The sequence below is a fragment of the Oncorhynchus nerka genome, linkage group LG8 (genome assembly GCF_034236695.1).
Source record: "Oncorhynchus nerka isolate Pitt River linkage group LG8, Oner_Uvic_2.0, whole genome shotgun sequence".
NCBI classification, from domain to species: domain Eukaryota; kingdom Metazoa; phylum Chordata; class Actinopteri; order Salmoniformes; family Salmonidae; genus Oncorhynchus; species Oncorhynchus nerka.
Window position 1 is genome coordinate 30,694,638 of NC_088403.1, and position 11,380 is coordinate 30,706,017.

Here is an 11,380-nt window from a genome sequence, read left to right on the forward strand (position 1 = left end):
ATTTTTAGAAAAAGCTGTTGCGCAACAACTCACTGCCTTCCTGAAGACAAATAATGTATACGAAAAGCTTCAGTCTTGTTTTAGACCCCATCATAGCACTGAGACTGCACTTGTGAAGGTGGTAAGTTACCTTTTTTATACCATTGATCACCACATTCTTTTGGAGAGATTGGAAGCTGAAATTGGTCTACATGGACAAGTTCTGGCCTGGTTTAGATCTTATCTGTCGGAAAGATATCAGTTTGTCTCTGTGAATGGTTTGTCCTTTGACAAATCAACTGTAACTTTCTGTGTTCCTCAATGTTCCGTTTTAGGACCACTATTGTTTTCGCTATATATTTTACCTCTTGGGGATGTCATTCGAAAACATAATGTTAACGTTCACTGCTATGCGGATGACACACATCTGTACATTTCAATGAAACATGGTGAAGCCCTAAAATTTCCCTCCTTGCAAGCCTGTGTTTCAGACATAAGGAAGTGGATGGCTGCAAACTTTCTACTTTTAAACTCGGACAAAATAGAGATGCTTGTTCTAGGTCCCAAGAAACAAAGAGATCTTCTGTTGAATCTGAAAATGAATATTGATGGTTGTACAGTTGTCTCAAATAAAACTGTGAAGGACCTCTGCATTACTCTGGACCCTGACCTCTCTTTTGACGAACATATCAAGACTGTTTCAAGGACAGCTTTTTTCCATTTAAGTAACATTGCAAAAATCAGACATTTTCTGTCCAAAAATGATGCAGAAAAATGTATCCATGCTTTTGTTACTTCTAGGTTAGACTACTGCAATGCTTTACTTTCCGGCTACCCGGATAAAGCACTAAATAAACTTCAGGTAGTGCTAAATACGGCTGCTAGAATCCTGACTAGAACCAAAAAATGTGTTTCTGTACAGCACTTTGATATATCAGCTGATGTAAGTAAATAAATTAGATTTTGTAGATGAAGGGGAGACAGATAAAAAGAAAAACGATTTTCAAGCCTTGAGACAATTGAGACATGGATTGCGTACACTTTAAAAAGAAAAGATTCATGGAGTATCCTTTAGGGGTTCTTCAAATGGAAACTGTCGGGGAACCCCTATACGTTCTTTGAAGAACCATTAAGGGTTCTTCAAAGAATCCCTTTTAATGGATCCTCAAATAACCTTTTGAAGAACCTTTTGGGGAACATTGAACTACACTCTAAAAATAAAGGTTCCTGTGGTATCATTTAGGGGTTCTTCAAATTGAAACTGTGGGGGAACCCTTATAAGTTCTTCAAAGAACCCCTCTTAATAGATCCTCAAAGAACCTTTTGGGGTTAATATCTGAACTACCCCCCTCCCCTATTATCAATAATAATAATAATAATATATGCACAACAATAACACAATAGTTTAGTTGTCATTGTTTATTAGGATTTTAGTGGCAAACAGAATAAAACATGTAAATACGAGGTAAACTCCCATCAGAGCCCCAAGTCCAATGGGTATATCCTCTGGCCTGTTGATGTTAATGTGTTGATGTTCTCCGTATCCATAGCCAGAATGTTTTAGCAGTGCATGGTCATTGAACAGGTTTCCTGTTATATTCATCAGAGGTGTAGGGAGAGTGAAGTTAGGAAGATGTTCCTAATGTTTTGTAAGCTCAGTATAGACACTGGTAATAAACATGTTTACTAGAGAGATAACCATAAATCAATTAACCATGATGATGGTTACGATGTGGGATATTGACCTGACCATAGCAGGTTATGATGAGTATAAGATGTAATATCCATCCACTTCCTTGTAGGCTACTGTACTAGGCCTACTGAAAATCAATTAATTGAAAAAACATCCACTAACTAGGTCAGTATGTTAAATCTACACTTTCCAAAAACACCATACATAAAAAAAAATCCTCTTTCAAAGCATCACTTTAATCATTTCTAAATAGGCTGGTGTTGAGTTTGCCCTCAGCAGCAGAATGCAGGTATAGTGCCAGCCTGGTCGGTGGGAACGGCTGTTGTGTTGTATGATGATCATCCATCCAGCGGGCCCTGCTACAGGCACGCCAGCTGGCCACTGCAACCCCACACCACTCCTGCTGCTGTCCTCCACAGAAACCTGTACAGTCAAGATGGCAAGTAATGAAGGGCTACATTCATATGCAGCAGGGTAAAGGTGAAGGGATCGTCCAGTCCCAGTACAGAAACAGCGGCTACTCTCAGGTAGCTCAGAGCCAGTGTCAAAACCATCCCCGCTGACGCAATATGACTAATGGAGACAATTGCATACAGGTGCTTGACTTCCAAATGATGTAGCACTTAAAAATAGAGTGTGTGTGTGTGTGTATGTCCGAATATGTCCGTCCAGTTAAACATAGCCGTTGTCCCTCTTGTGGTTAAAACTACTCATTGTCATTCCTGTCCTGCCATGCCTGGCCAAACACTAGCCGACCACCAGTGTCCATGCCAATGACCCTCTCCATAAAGTTGCATTGGCAAGGCAGCATCAATCACCTGTTGATGAAGAGGAAGGGTTATACTTCTACAATGGCCTATTTTCTTTTACCACCATCTGTTGGGAGGGAAATATGCCAACACAATCACATCCAGTATGAATTTGTTTGGGTTTGGTGTTTAATAATGCTAACAGTGCTTTAGGATGAATCCAACTCACACAGATTGATTATATATATGAGAAACACAGATGAGGATGGACACACACACACACTTCCCTTAAATATCCAGTGTTCTCACTTACATTAACATATCTGTCAGTTCCAGTCTGACGCCTGAGACGACTTTGGCTCTCAGACAAATGAAGGGTAGAGAATTAGGTCTCTTTGTGCCCTGTGGGGATGGTGGGCACAGAGTTTGTGTGTGTGTGTCAGTTTGTATGTGTGTGTGTCGGTCAGTGCAGGGCGGTGGTGTGTATGTAGCCTACTCTATGTGTGTGAGGCTGTGAGCAAATCCAGCGCCACAACCTTGACAGACTGAGCAAAGGGTAGGATGTTTTTTTCTCTGTCTCTGTTTTAGAGGCTTCAGGACAGGACAGAGCTGAAAACACAACTGCACTGAAGGACAAGCACAGATGGACCAGACTAAATCATTTCTTATTCAAGCAGTGTGGAGGACATCCATATAGCTGCTTCCCTTAATCCATCAGGTTAGTCATTCTGATCAAATGCATATACACACAGTGGCGATTTTAGCATGTAAATCTCTGTGGGGCAAAAGAATAAAAGAATGTGGGATGCATGCCAGCTAAACAATACATTAATTGCAATATAACAGTGAGAAATGGTACCCACAAACTGTTAGGGCCCACATAAAGCTGTCCCAACAGCAGAGTCCCAACAGCAGTCCCAACACCTTACCACTGCTACATCTGGCAATCAGCGGAGCCTTGCCTGGCAACGAAACAGTTCATTCAGCCTTGTTTACTGCCTTTACAAAAAACATAGCTGATATGGTTGACTTGCTTAAACAAATGTGGTTTCTACTGACAATTGAGATGTACAAACTATGGCATAAGGGGACGACGAGCAGACAAGAGGCAATCCATCAGTTTGAATAAGACATCGATGAGCAAGCTAGGACGGATGTGGTCAATATAACTATTTGTTCAGCACTTTTGAAATGTACAGCGACAGAATTCAGAACATGGGCCGTTCTTACAGTGTTCTCCCTGTACACCAAATCAGAACTGTAGGATAAATAAAGAGAGCATATAAGCAGACAATGAAAGCTCTTACAATATTCAATGATTACATTTCTCGAAAAACAGGTTATAGGCTACATGTGCACCACCAAGTCAGAATAGTAGGTGAAATGGCATATTGCATAATTTATGCAGCAGCACACAATACATGTTTGACTCACCTTGTGTTCACTTGAACAGGAAGGTGGTATGGCGGTCCTTTGTGGGCAAATGTTGTCATCAACGTCTGGCATTCTCTGGATTTATGGTGCTTTCAAGACAACTGGGAACTTGAAAAAAAAAAACAAGGTTGAATCATGAAGACGTCAGTGATCTTCAGGTCGTAGCTCTAAAAAGAGGCCAGAGTTCTGGATTTACAATTCCGAGTTGGATGACCGTTCAAAACGTATTTTCCCAGTCGGAGCTAGTTTTTCCTGAGTTCCCAGTTGTCTTGAACTCATTGAAGTTGTTTTGAGCGCGGCACAAATCATGCTTCATTAGCAGCATGGCCAATGTTGAATGTTTATCATTTTAAGCTTGGAAAAGATAACCTTAATTCCAGACTTGGGACCACACAGCCATTCCACTGAATAGAAGGCTAGTGATTGCTTTGCAATGCTTGCAGTTAGCCACGGTCACAGATTCCTTCCAAACCACTCATTGTTGAATTTGCGATTTTCAACTGGTTGTGTAATGTTTATGTCCAATGGCCAATGAGCACCGATACGTATTATCTATCATTTCTCTTCATTATTTATCTTAATATGACAAGGATTAAAAAGGATTTGCCTGCAGATTGTCGACTTGATTCATGATGATGACTGCTAGCTAAGATTTAGAAAGTATGATGTTGACATGATCAGTCCAATCAAAGCTACTGTAGATACAACGTGATTTGACGTCATTTTATCTGTGGCCAATGACCTACTAATGTTACTCTATGGCAGCACGCATTTCTCAAGAAAGCAACCTAGAGACTATGTTTTTATGCAGCTTTATTAACTCAATAATGAGGAGTTTGTTACTAACACTCATTCACTGCAGCAGAGTGTGTGTAACAGTCCCTGGATGTGGCAAGTCAGCAGCTACGTGAGTGGCGGTGAGAGCAACACAGACTGACAACTATGACTGCCTACAAGACACTCACGCAACACTGCACCGCGCTAAATTACACAAACGCACACAAAAGTGTTTCCACTCGTGATGAAAACACACAGGCTATGTGCTTTAAATCAAATCATGTGCCGAACACACGTGTAGACTTTGCCGTGAAAGCACATTTTTAATAGGGTATGAATAACATGTTTGACAAACACACTTCAGTTGCCCTTTCTACTACTTCGAGAATAGCTTCCTGTCACTACAGCTAGTGGGGGGTACTAGGGAGGGGCTCTGGTGGCACAGTAGGGGTTCGCAAAGGGTACACTGGGGGACACTGAACCATGTACACACCGCCAGGAAACAAACTGGCGTGCAACACCTGCAGACAACCACCTCCTGTGCCCTGAGTCCAGCATGACAAGGACCTGGGGAGGAGGAGGGGGGCGGGGGGGGCGTGCCTACTGGGAAAGACATGCTAAAGGGCAAAACAACTAAGTTGTCAAGTACTCCTTCCCCTTCCTCTCCCTCTCTTGCTCTCTAGTCATTGCCAGAGGGTTGTGCGGTGACAGGATATCCTATCAGGGATGGGACAACTGATGGTGGTGGGGGGCCACAACAAATTTGAACTCATGAGAGCCACAGTTGCTCGCGGGGTGTAGAGAATGTTCGTTTTAGAGCAACTGCTGCAATCCTACACATTTTTGCCATGGGACAGAAGATTTTGCAATTTTGTAACTAATTTCATGCAATTCTGCTCATTTTGCCATTGGGCAGATAGGAAAACAGGCTGTTTTACAGCTAATTTCCTGCAAGTGTACACATTTTGCCATAGGGTGTAGAGATGTTTTGTGTCGAAATTGCACCTTGTATATTCTAACTTGCAACAGTTGAGACCCAACAGCAGTTTCTAAAAAAGATTTGATTTTAAATGTTGTGGGGCCCGTGGGCCGCCAGTTGTCCATCCCTGACTTATAAAATGCATATGATACTGTTGCTGTATTCACATCATCATGAAGGCTGTTCCGGGCCATTTCTTCACCCAGCAGCTGGCGTCTAGCCGGCTACACGGATCAAGGTCGTCTTCTCAACCATTTGTTTCATCCATTAGCCACTCCCTATTCACCTGGGTATAAGTATCCATTTTGCGCACCAATGTTCGCTCTAAACTTAGCCACGAGACTGCCGCGCTGAAATATCATTCCGCAGAGAGAAGCAAGAGATTGCTCTGGAAAGTTGAGTGATGTTCAATGGTCAACAACCCGATTGGTCAATCGCCAAACATTTCTGTAAAAAAGCAACGATTAAAGCATGTTTCTGTTTTCTTTTTATTCGTCCCGTGCAGTTGAGGGTAGGTGTACCCGATTCATCTGCCCTCTGCGCCGGGTAAGCGAACTGTTGCTATTTTCAATAATTGCATGTACGTTTGTTCAGAATGTACAAACTCCGAGGGCCCAGAGAGCATATCAAGTGCACTGTAGGTTTACCGCTGGCTAATCGAATGGCTCAGATGACGGTGTCCGCAGTATTGAAGCAGGCACAAAAAAATATATACAGCAAAGTTGATACTTTGAGATTTCAAAACGTTTAAAAACCATGACTAGAGAGAGACTGTCAACGAATACAGCAAAGAGCTGCTGTTTTTATGAATGAGTTCATGTTTAAGTTTCTACTCAGCAGTGTCAACTGTATTCAGCGCTACAACAAGCAGTGCACCAGTAATGAATGAGTAGGAACGTATTAATAGGCTTGCGTTATTATTAGTGGATTGGGTCTTTTTTAATATCAAGGAATATTTCACTTTCTCTGTTCATGGGAGTAACAAAATGAATTTGTGCATGAGGCAGAAATAATGCCGTGTGCGACTGGAGTTGTCGTCTGCTGGAAGACATTGTCCCTTTTTGGTCAGTGTCAGTGGAGGAGAGAGAGAGGAGGGATGCAGGCACCGTCAGCCCAGAAAAATAAAAAGCAAATTATTGAAATGTATGCTCACTCAGCTGTGCCGCACAAGTAATACAACAATGGATCTATTACCAGTGTGATCATATAGCCTACCTAATTTAAAAAAACTATTATTTAAAAAAAAATCCGGAAGAACAATGCACTGGCAGGGCAATTCAAGCAAAGCCAATATGCAGTGATAATGTATTGGGCTTATAGCTTTCTGCACAAACCTCTGCTACAGTACTGTTTTTAATTGGTTAATGTTGCATAGGCTTACGTTTTTTAAGTCATGTTAAAAAGACAATTTAAGCGGTAGATCTCGGCTTGCATTTTGATCTTGACTCAGAAAAGGTTGCTGACCACTGTTCTAGAGTTTCCCTGTTAACACTATTGACTCAACATTAGCCACTTTCAATGCAACATACTGAAACAAAACGAACTATGCAAGAGATTTTGTTGTAGACAGAACGCATCGGAGTAAGATTCTATTGCATTGACAGCGACACTCAGCCCGTATGGTGCAGCATAAACAATCAGAGTTGCAGTAGGCCTATATGCAAATAGACTATTGCCATATATGGATCGGTGCCGTTTACTTTGAACTGGACTGCGTTTACAGCATGAGCGGTCATGAGTAGATGAACTTGTGAGATCAAAGCAAGAGCTGCATGAAGCCACATGTACATTTGTTCATATCCTCTGATAATTCACTAACTATTAGCCCAGTTATATATTATTTATAGTCAGCAATAGGGGAGTGATTGCTTCCTACAAGAGCACAAAACGTGTACATTTCTAGACACCTTTGAAAAGCCAGTCAGTTAGAGAGCTTTTGTTTTGGTCTTAAAGGGGCAGTGTTGTATTTTGAGACAGGTTTGAATGATCTAAGTAGCCAATAGGCAGAGTGTAGCATAATTCGTCTGATTCTCTGTAGTAAGGGTAGGAGAATAAATGCATTTGATTTTGTAAAGTGGTTACGTGCATCAAACAACACAGCAGCATTTTCAATCACCTTGTCTGAACAACAAGTGGATAAAACAGGTTAATGTCAAGCCCTGCATGTTTTTTTCCAAAAGTCTCATGGAATGTAGGCCGACATTGAACACCACACATTGGCTGCTACTGTCGGCTGAATGATAGAACAGCTATTTCCATGTTAAAATGTTATGGGATGTGTTTTCTCCATAGTTTTTTATGCCAGTCCTCTCTGGTCGGCCAACATTATGATCAAGTAGCCTATTTGGCCACTGTTAAAACTGTAACTTAAAGAGGGTACAGCCTCAGTGTTCACAGTAAACGCCCTGGAAGTTGTGCAGTACTTTCAATGTTTGCGTTCAGCAGACCTGAAATTTGCTCAGTGACGGAAAACAAATGGAGGGAACATTGCTGCACACCATATATTCACCTCACCATTCTGGGACCAGGAAAAAAATCAAAGATCTGCTCTCTGTGGTCTCTCCGACTATAAAGAATGAAACGGTTTTGCCTCATTAATTTGCTTGTTTTTTCCCCCCATTGGAATGGTGCATCTGTGAGTGTTCAAGGTGGCTTTCTGTGCGCTAATTGCCTTCAGAATGCATGGTGCACTCACCAACTGCCGCACCGCTCAGCAGGGCTAGGCAGGCCTAGATTCCTGTGGGCGACGGAGCGTGTCGACCACAATAGCCATTATCCACCGGTAATGACACGGTTACATGTGAGGCGAGTGTAGGCCCCTCTCTTTCTACAATAGCGTTTGATTTCATTACCTTAGGCTTATAGGTCGGTGGCTGATTGCCACTAAATGAGCCTGCCTGGCAGTTATGCCACCGCCAGGCCCATCGCAGCACGAGGTGGTATTCAATCTCACAGGTGTACTTGAGGATGAGTAGCTCATTAGAAGGAGAGGTGATTATAATACTACTACTCAGGTATGAAGAGCTTTGGGATGGAAATCGTCAGACTAAACCTGTTATGGATCTTCCTTCCTGCCAGGTTTCTAATTTCATGCAGCTCACTCCACCCATCACCGGATGGTGCCAGAGACCAGGGGATCATAAACTGTCTGGCCAAACTTCCAGTGACCTCTGCCATCAGGCCACCAATAGGTTGCTAGGGGGCAGGATACCAGAGAGTCCTGCCTGCTCAGGTCAGAGCCTCCTCAGTCTCTCTCCAAGTGGACAACGGTTGTTTTTGAAACGTGTGCATTTACTGTTGGTTGTTACGATTGCTAGTTGTTAATAGTAGTTTATGCTATGTGTTACTTAGTCCTTTGCTGATGTCACTATCCCCTTATAGTCTATTAATTGCTCTTGTGCTATTACTGATTCTGTCTCGTGTGGTTTATTCATTCACATCTCTTCTCTGTACAGAACCATCTCATATATGTCCTCTGGAAATAAAGTTCTTTAGTGTGTGGAACGCTCTCGGAGGTTGCCTTATTCCTCTGAACGGGAAAGTTGACAGTGAATCACAGACCAGCCCAACTGGAGACCCGCTCTCTTTAAAAAACCCTTCGGGATTCAAGTGGAAGGGGCACAAGCGCGGGAGAGTGGCGCATGATTCATGATATGCAATCAGACTCCCTCATTACCAAAGCAAATGCAATTAACTGGAGTGTGAGAAGGGGTTGCAAAGTAGCCAAGACCCCCATTAGGAATCAAATATCCCATTGCTAATGCAGCGGTGGAGGGGGAGTAGTCAGCCGGAATGGGGCTTGAACCAGTGACCCTGTATTGTTACAATGCGAGGCAGCACACTTCAACCTGTGCCATAGAAGTCAAATCAAATCAAATCAAATTTTATTTGTCACATACACATGGTTAGCAGATGTTAATGCGAGTGTAGCGAAATGCTTGTGCTTCTAGTTCCGACAATGCAGTGATAACCAACAAGTAATCTAACTAACAATTCCAAAACTACTGTCTTATACACAGTGTAAGGGGATAAGGAATATGTACATAAGGATATATGAATGAGTGATGGTACAGAGCAGTCCACTCCTCTTAGCAGAGGCCAGTTTAATAGGGAGGCTACACTGTTTGTGGATGCTCCCTAAACTTGAGACCAGCATCTGGGAAATTTGAGAACGGTTTCAAATATATATATATATATATATATATATATATATATATATATATAAAAATTCCACTCCTGTCCTCACCATCCGTGGCGGAGTCTGGGGACCTCTGACTCACACAGGGCCGATAGAGACACAGTCAGCACTGTCAGTCTGCATCTCTGTCTCAGCTTCACTGGCGGGTGGAGATGGTCCCTGTGTGCCCTGGACACACACGCACACAGGAGAGTTCTCTGTGGGAGTGTGTTTTTGGGTGGCTATAAAAGGGCAGGGAACTACCACATGACACAAAATTCACTTCACCTGAACTTTGCCTACCCACATCCATCCATCCATCCATGTAAGTGATTCTGACAGAGGCACACACTGCAGAGACCACAGGCAGTTAGCTGCCCCAGAGAACAAACACACATCACAGTACTCCACTCAATAGTTGGCTGGAGACTTCCACTCCCTTTTTAACTGTGAGCTGAAGTTATTCGGTTGCTGAACTGCAGTGAGGTCTCTCTCTCTTTGACTCTGCCCTTGTTTGCCCTTCTCATACTCTGCTTTAGTGACACTATACTATCAGATCTGATTAGCTTTGCCCAGCACACCACGGTCTATGGCCATCATCATTACCTCCACTCTGCTCCCCAGGGGGAAAGAGGCCACCAGGCAGGCTGGAGGAGAGGCACCCTGACTGGGACACAGGGGCCAGAGAATCCCCTGCATTATTACCAGGGCAGTAGACTAGAGTTAACTCCGTCTCTCTCTCACAGATTAGTGTAACAGCATCCTAGCATGGCCTGGAAGTGTCAGGTATACGCAACATCACCTACATAAAACAATCATACCGACCAATAGAAATGAAGAGAGAGGGAGGGTGTTTGTTGGAGAACATAATTCACTGTGGTGCTTAAGTGCAGAGGCAGATTGCAACAGAACATTTTCTGGAGAGAAACAACTCCAGACACTAGTCAACAACAAATAACACACACCCTATGTTGGTTTCACTGCCCGCAGAGTTCGACAGCTCTTCACCGCTTGGCTGCTCCTTACTGTCCTGCACACACACAGTCTTCAGTAGAAACTGCAGTGGGCTAGAACATACAAACTGCAGCCGAACACACACAGAATACTAACACAGGGAGAGAGGGAGGGAGAGCAAGAACGCCGTTGTCGCACCAAAACCCATCCAAGCGTCCCATCTGAAACATCAGGATCTGACTCCCAACCCTGCAAGCAGAGCCCTCTGACTCCACTAGAGAATCAAATACGGACTATAAAACACAGAAAGAAGCCCTGTGGTATTTGGACATCTCTAACATTCCAGAGGAAACTCCTTTCACAGTTGGCTCCTCTTTCTCGACAGCTGGAGACATGAGAAAAATAACTGCCGGGCATAGAGAGATTCCCAGCTGTGATTTGAATTTGATACCCAAGTCCAGATAGTTGGTAGACTGGTGAAAGCCAGATTCCACCATGTTATGCCCTCTTGTCTTGTGTCAGAACCATGGAGGATGGGAGGAATCCATTTTGAAGTATTTGAACATGGGCCCCGAGAGAAGCCTGTAGATGATGTTATGAAAACATATTTACTCCTGCTGATACTGTTCACCTACATG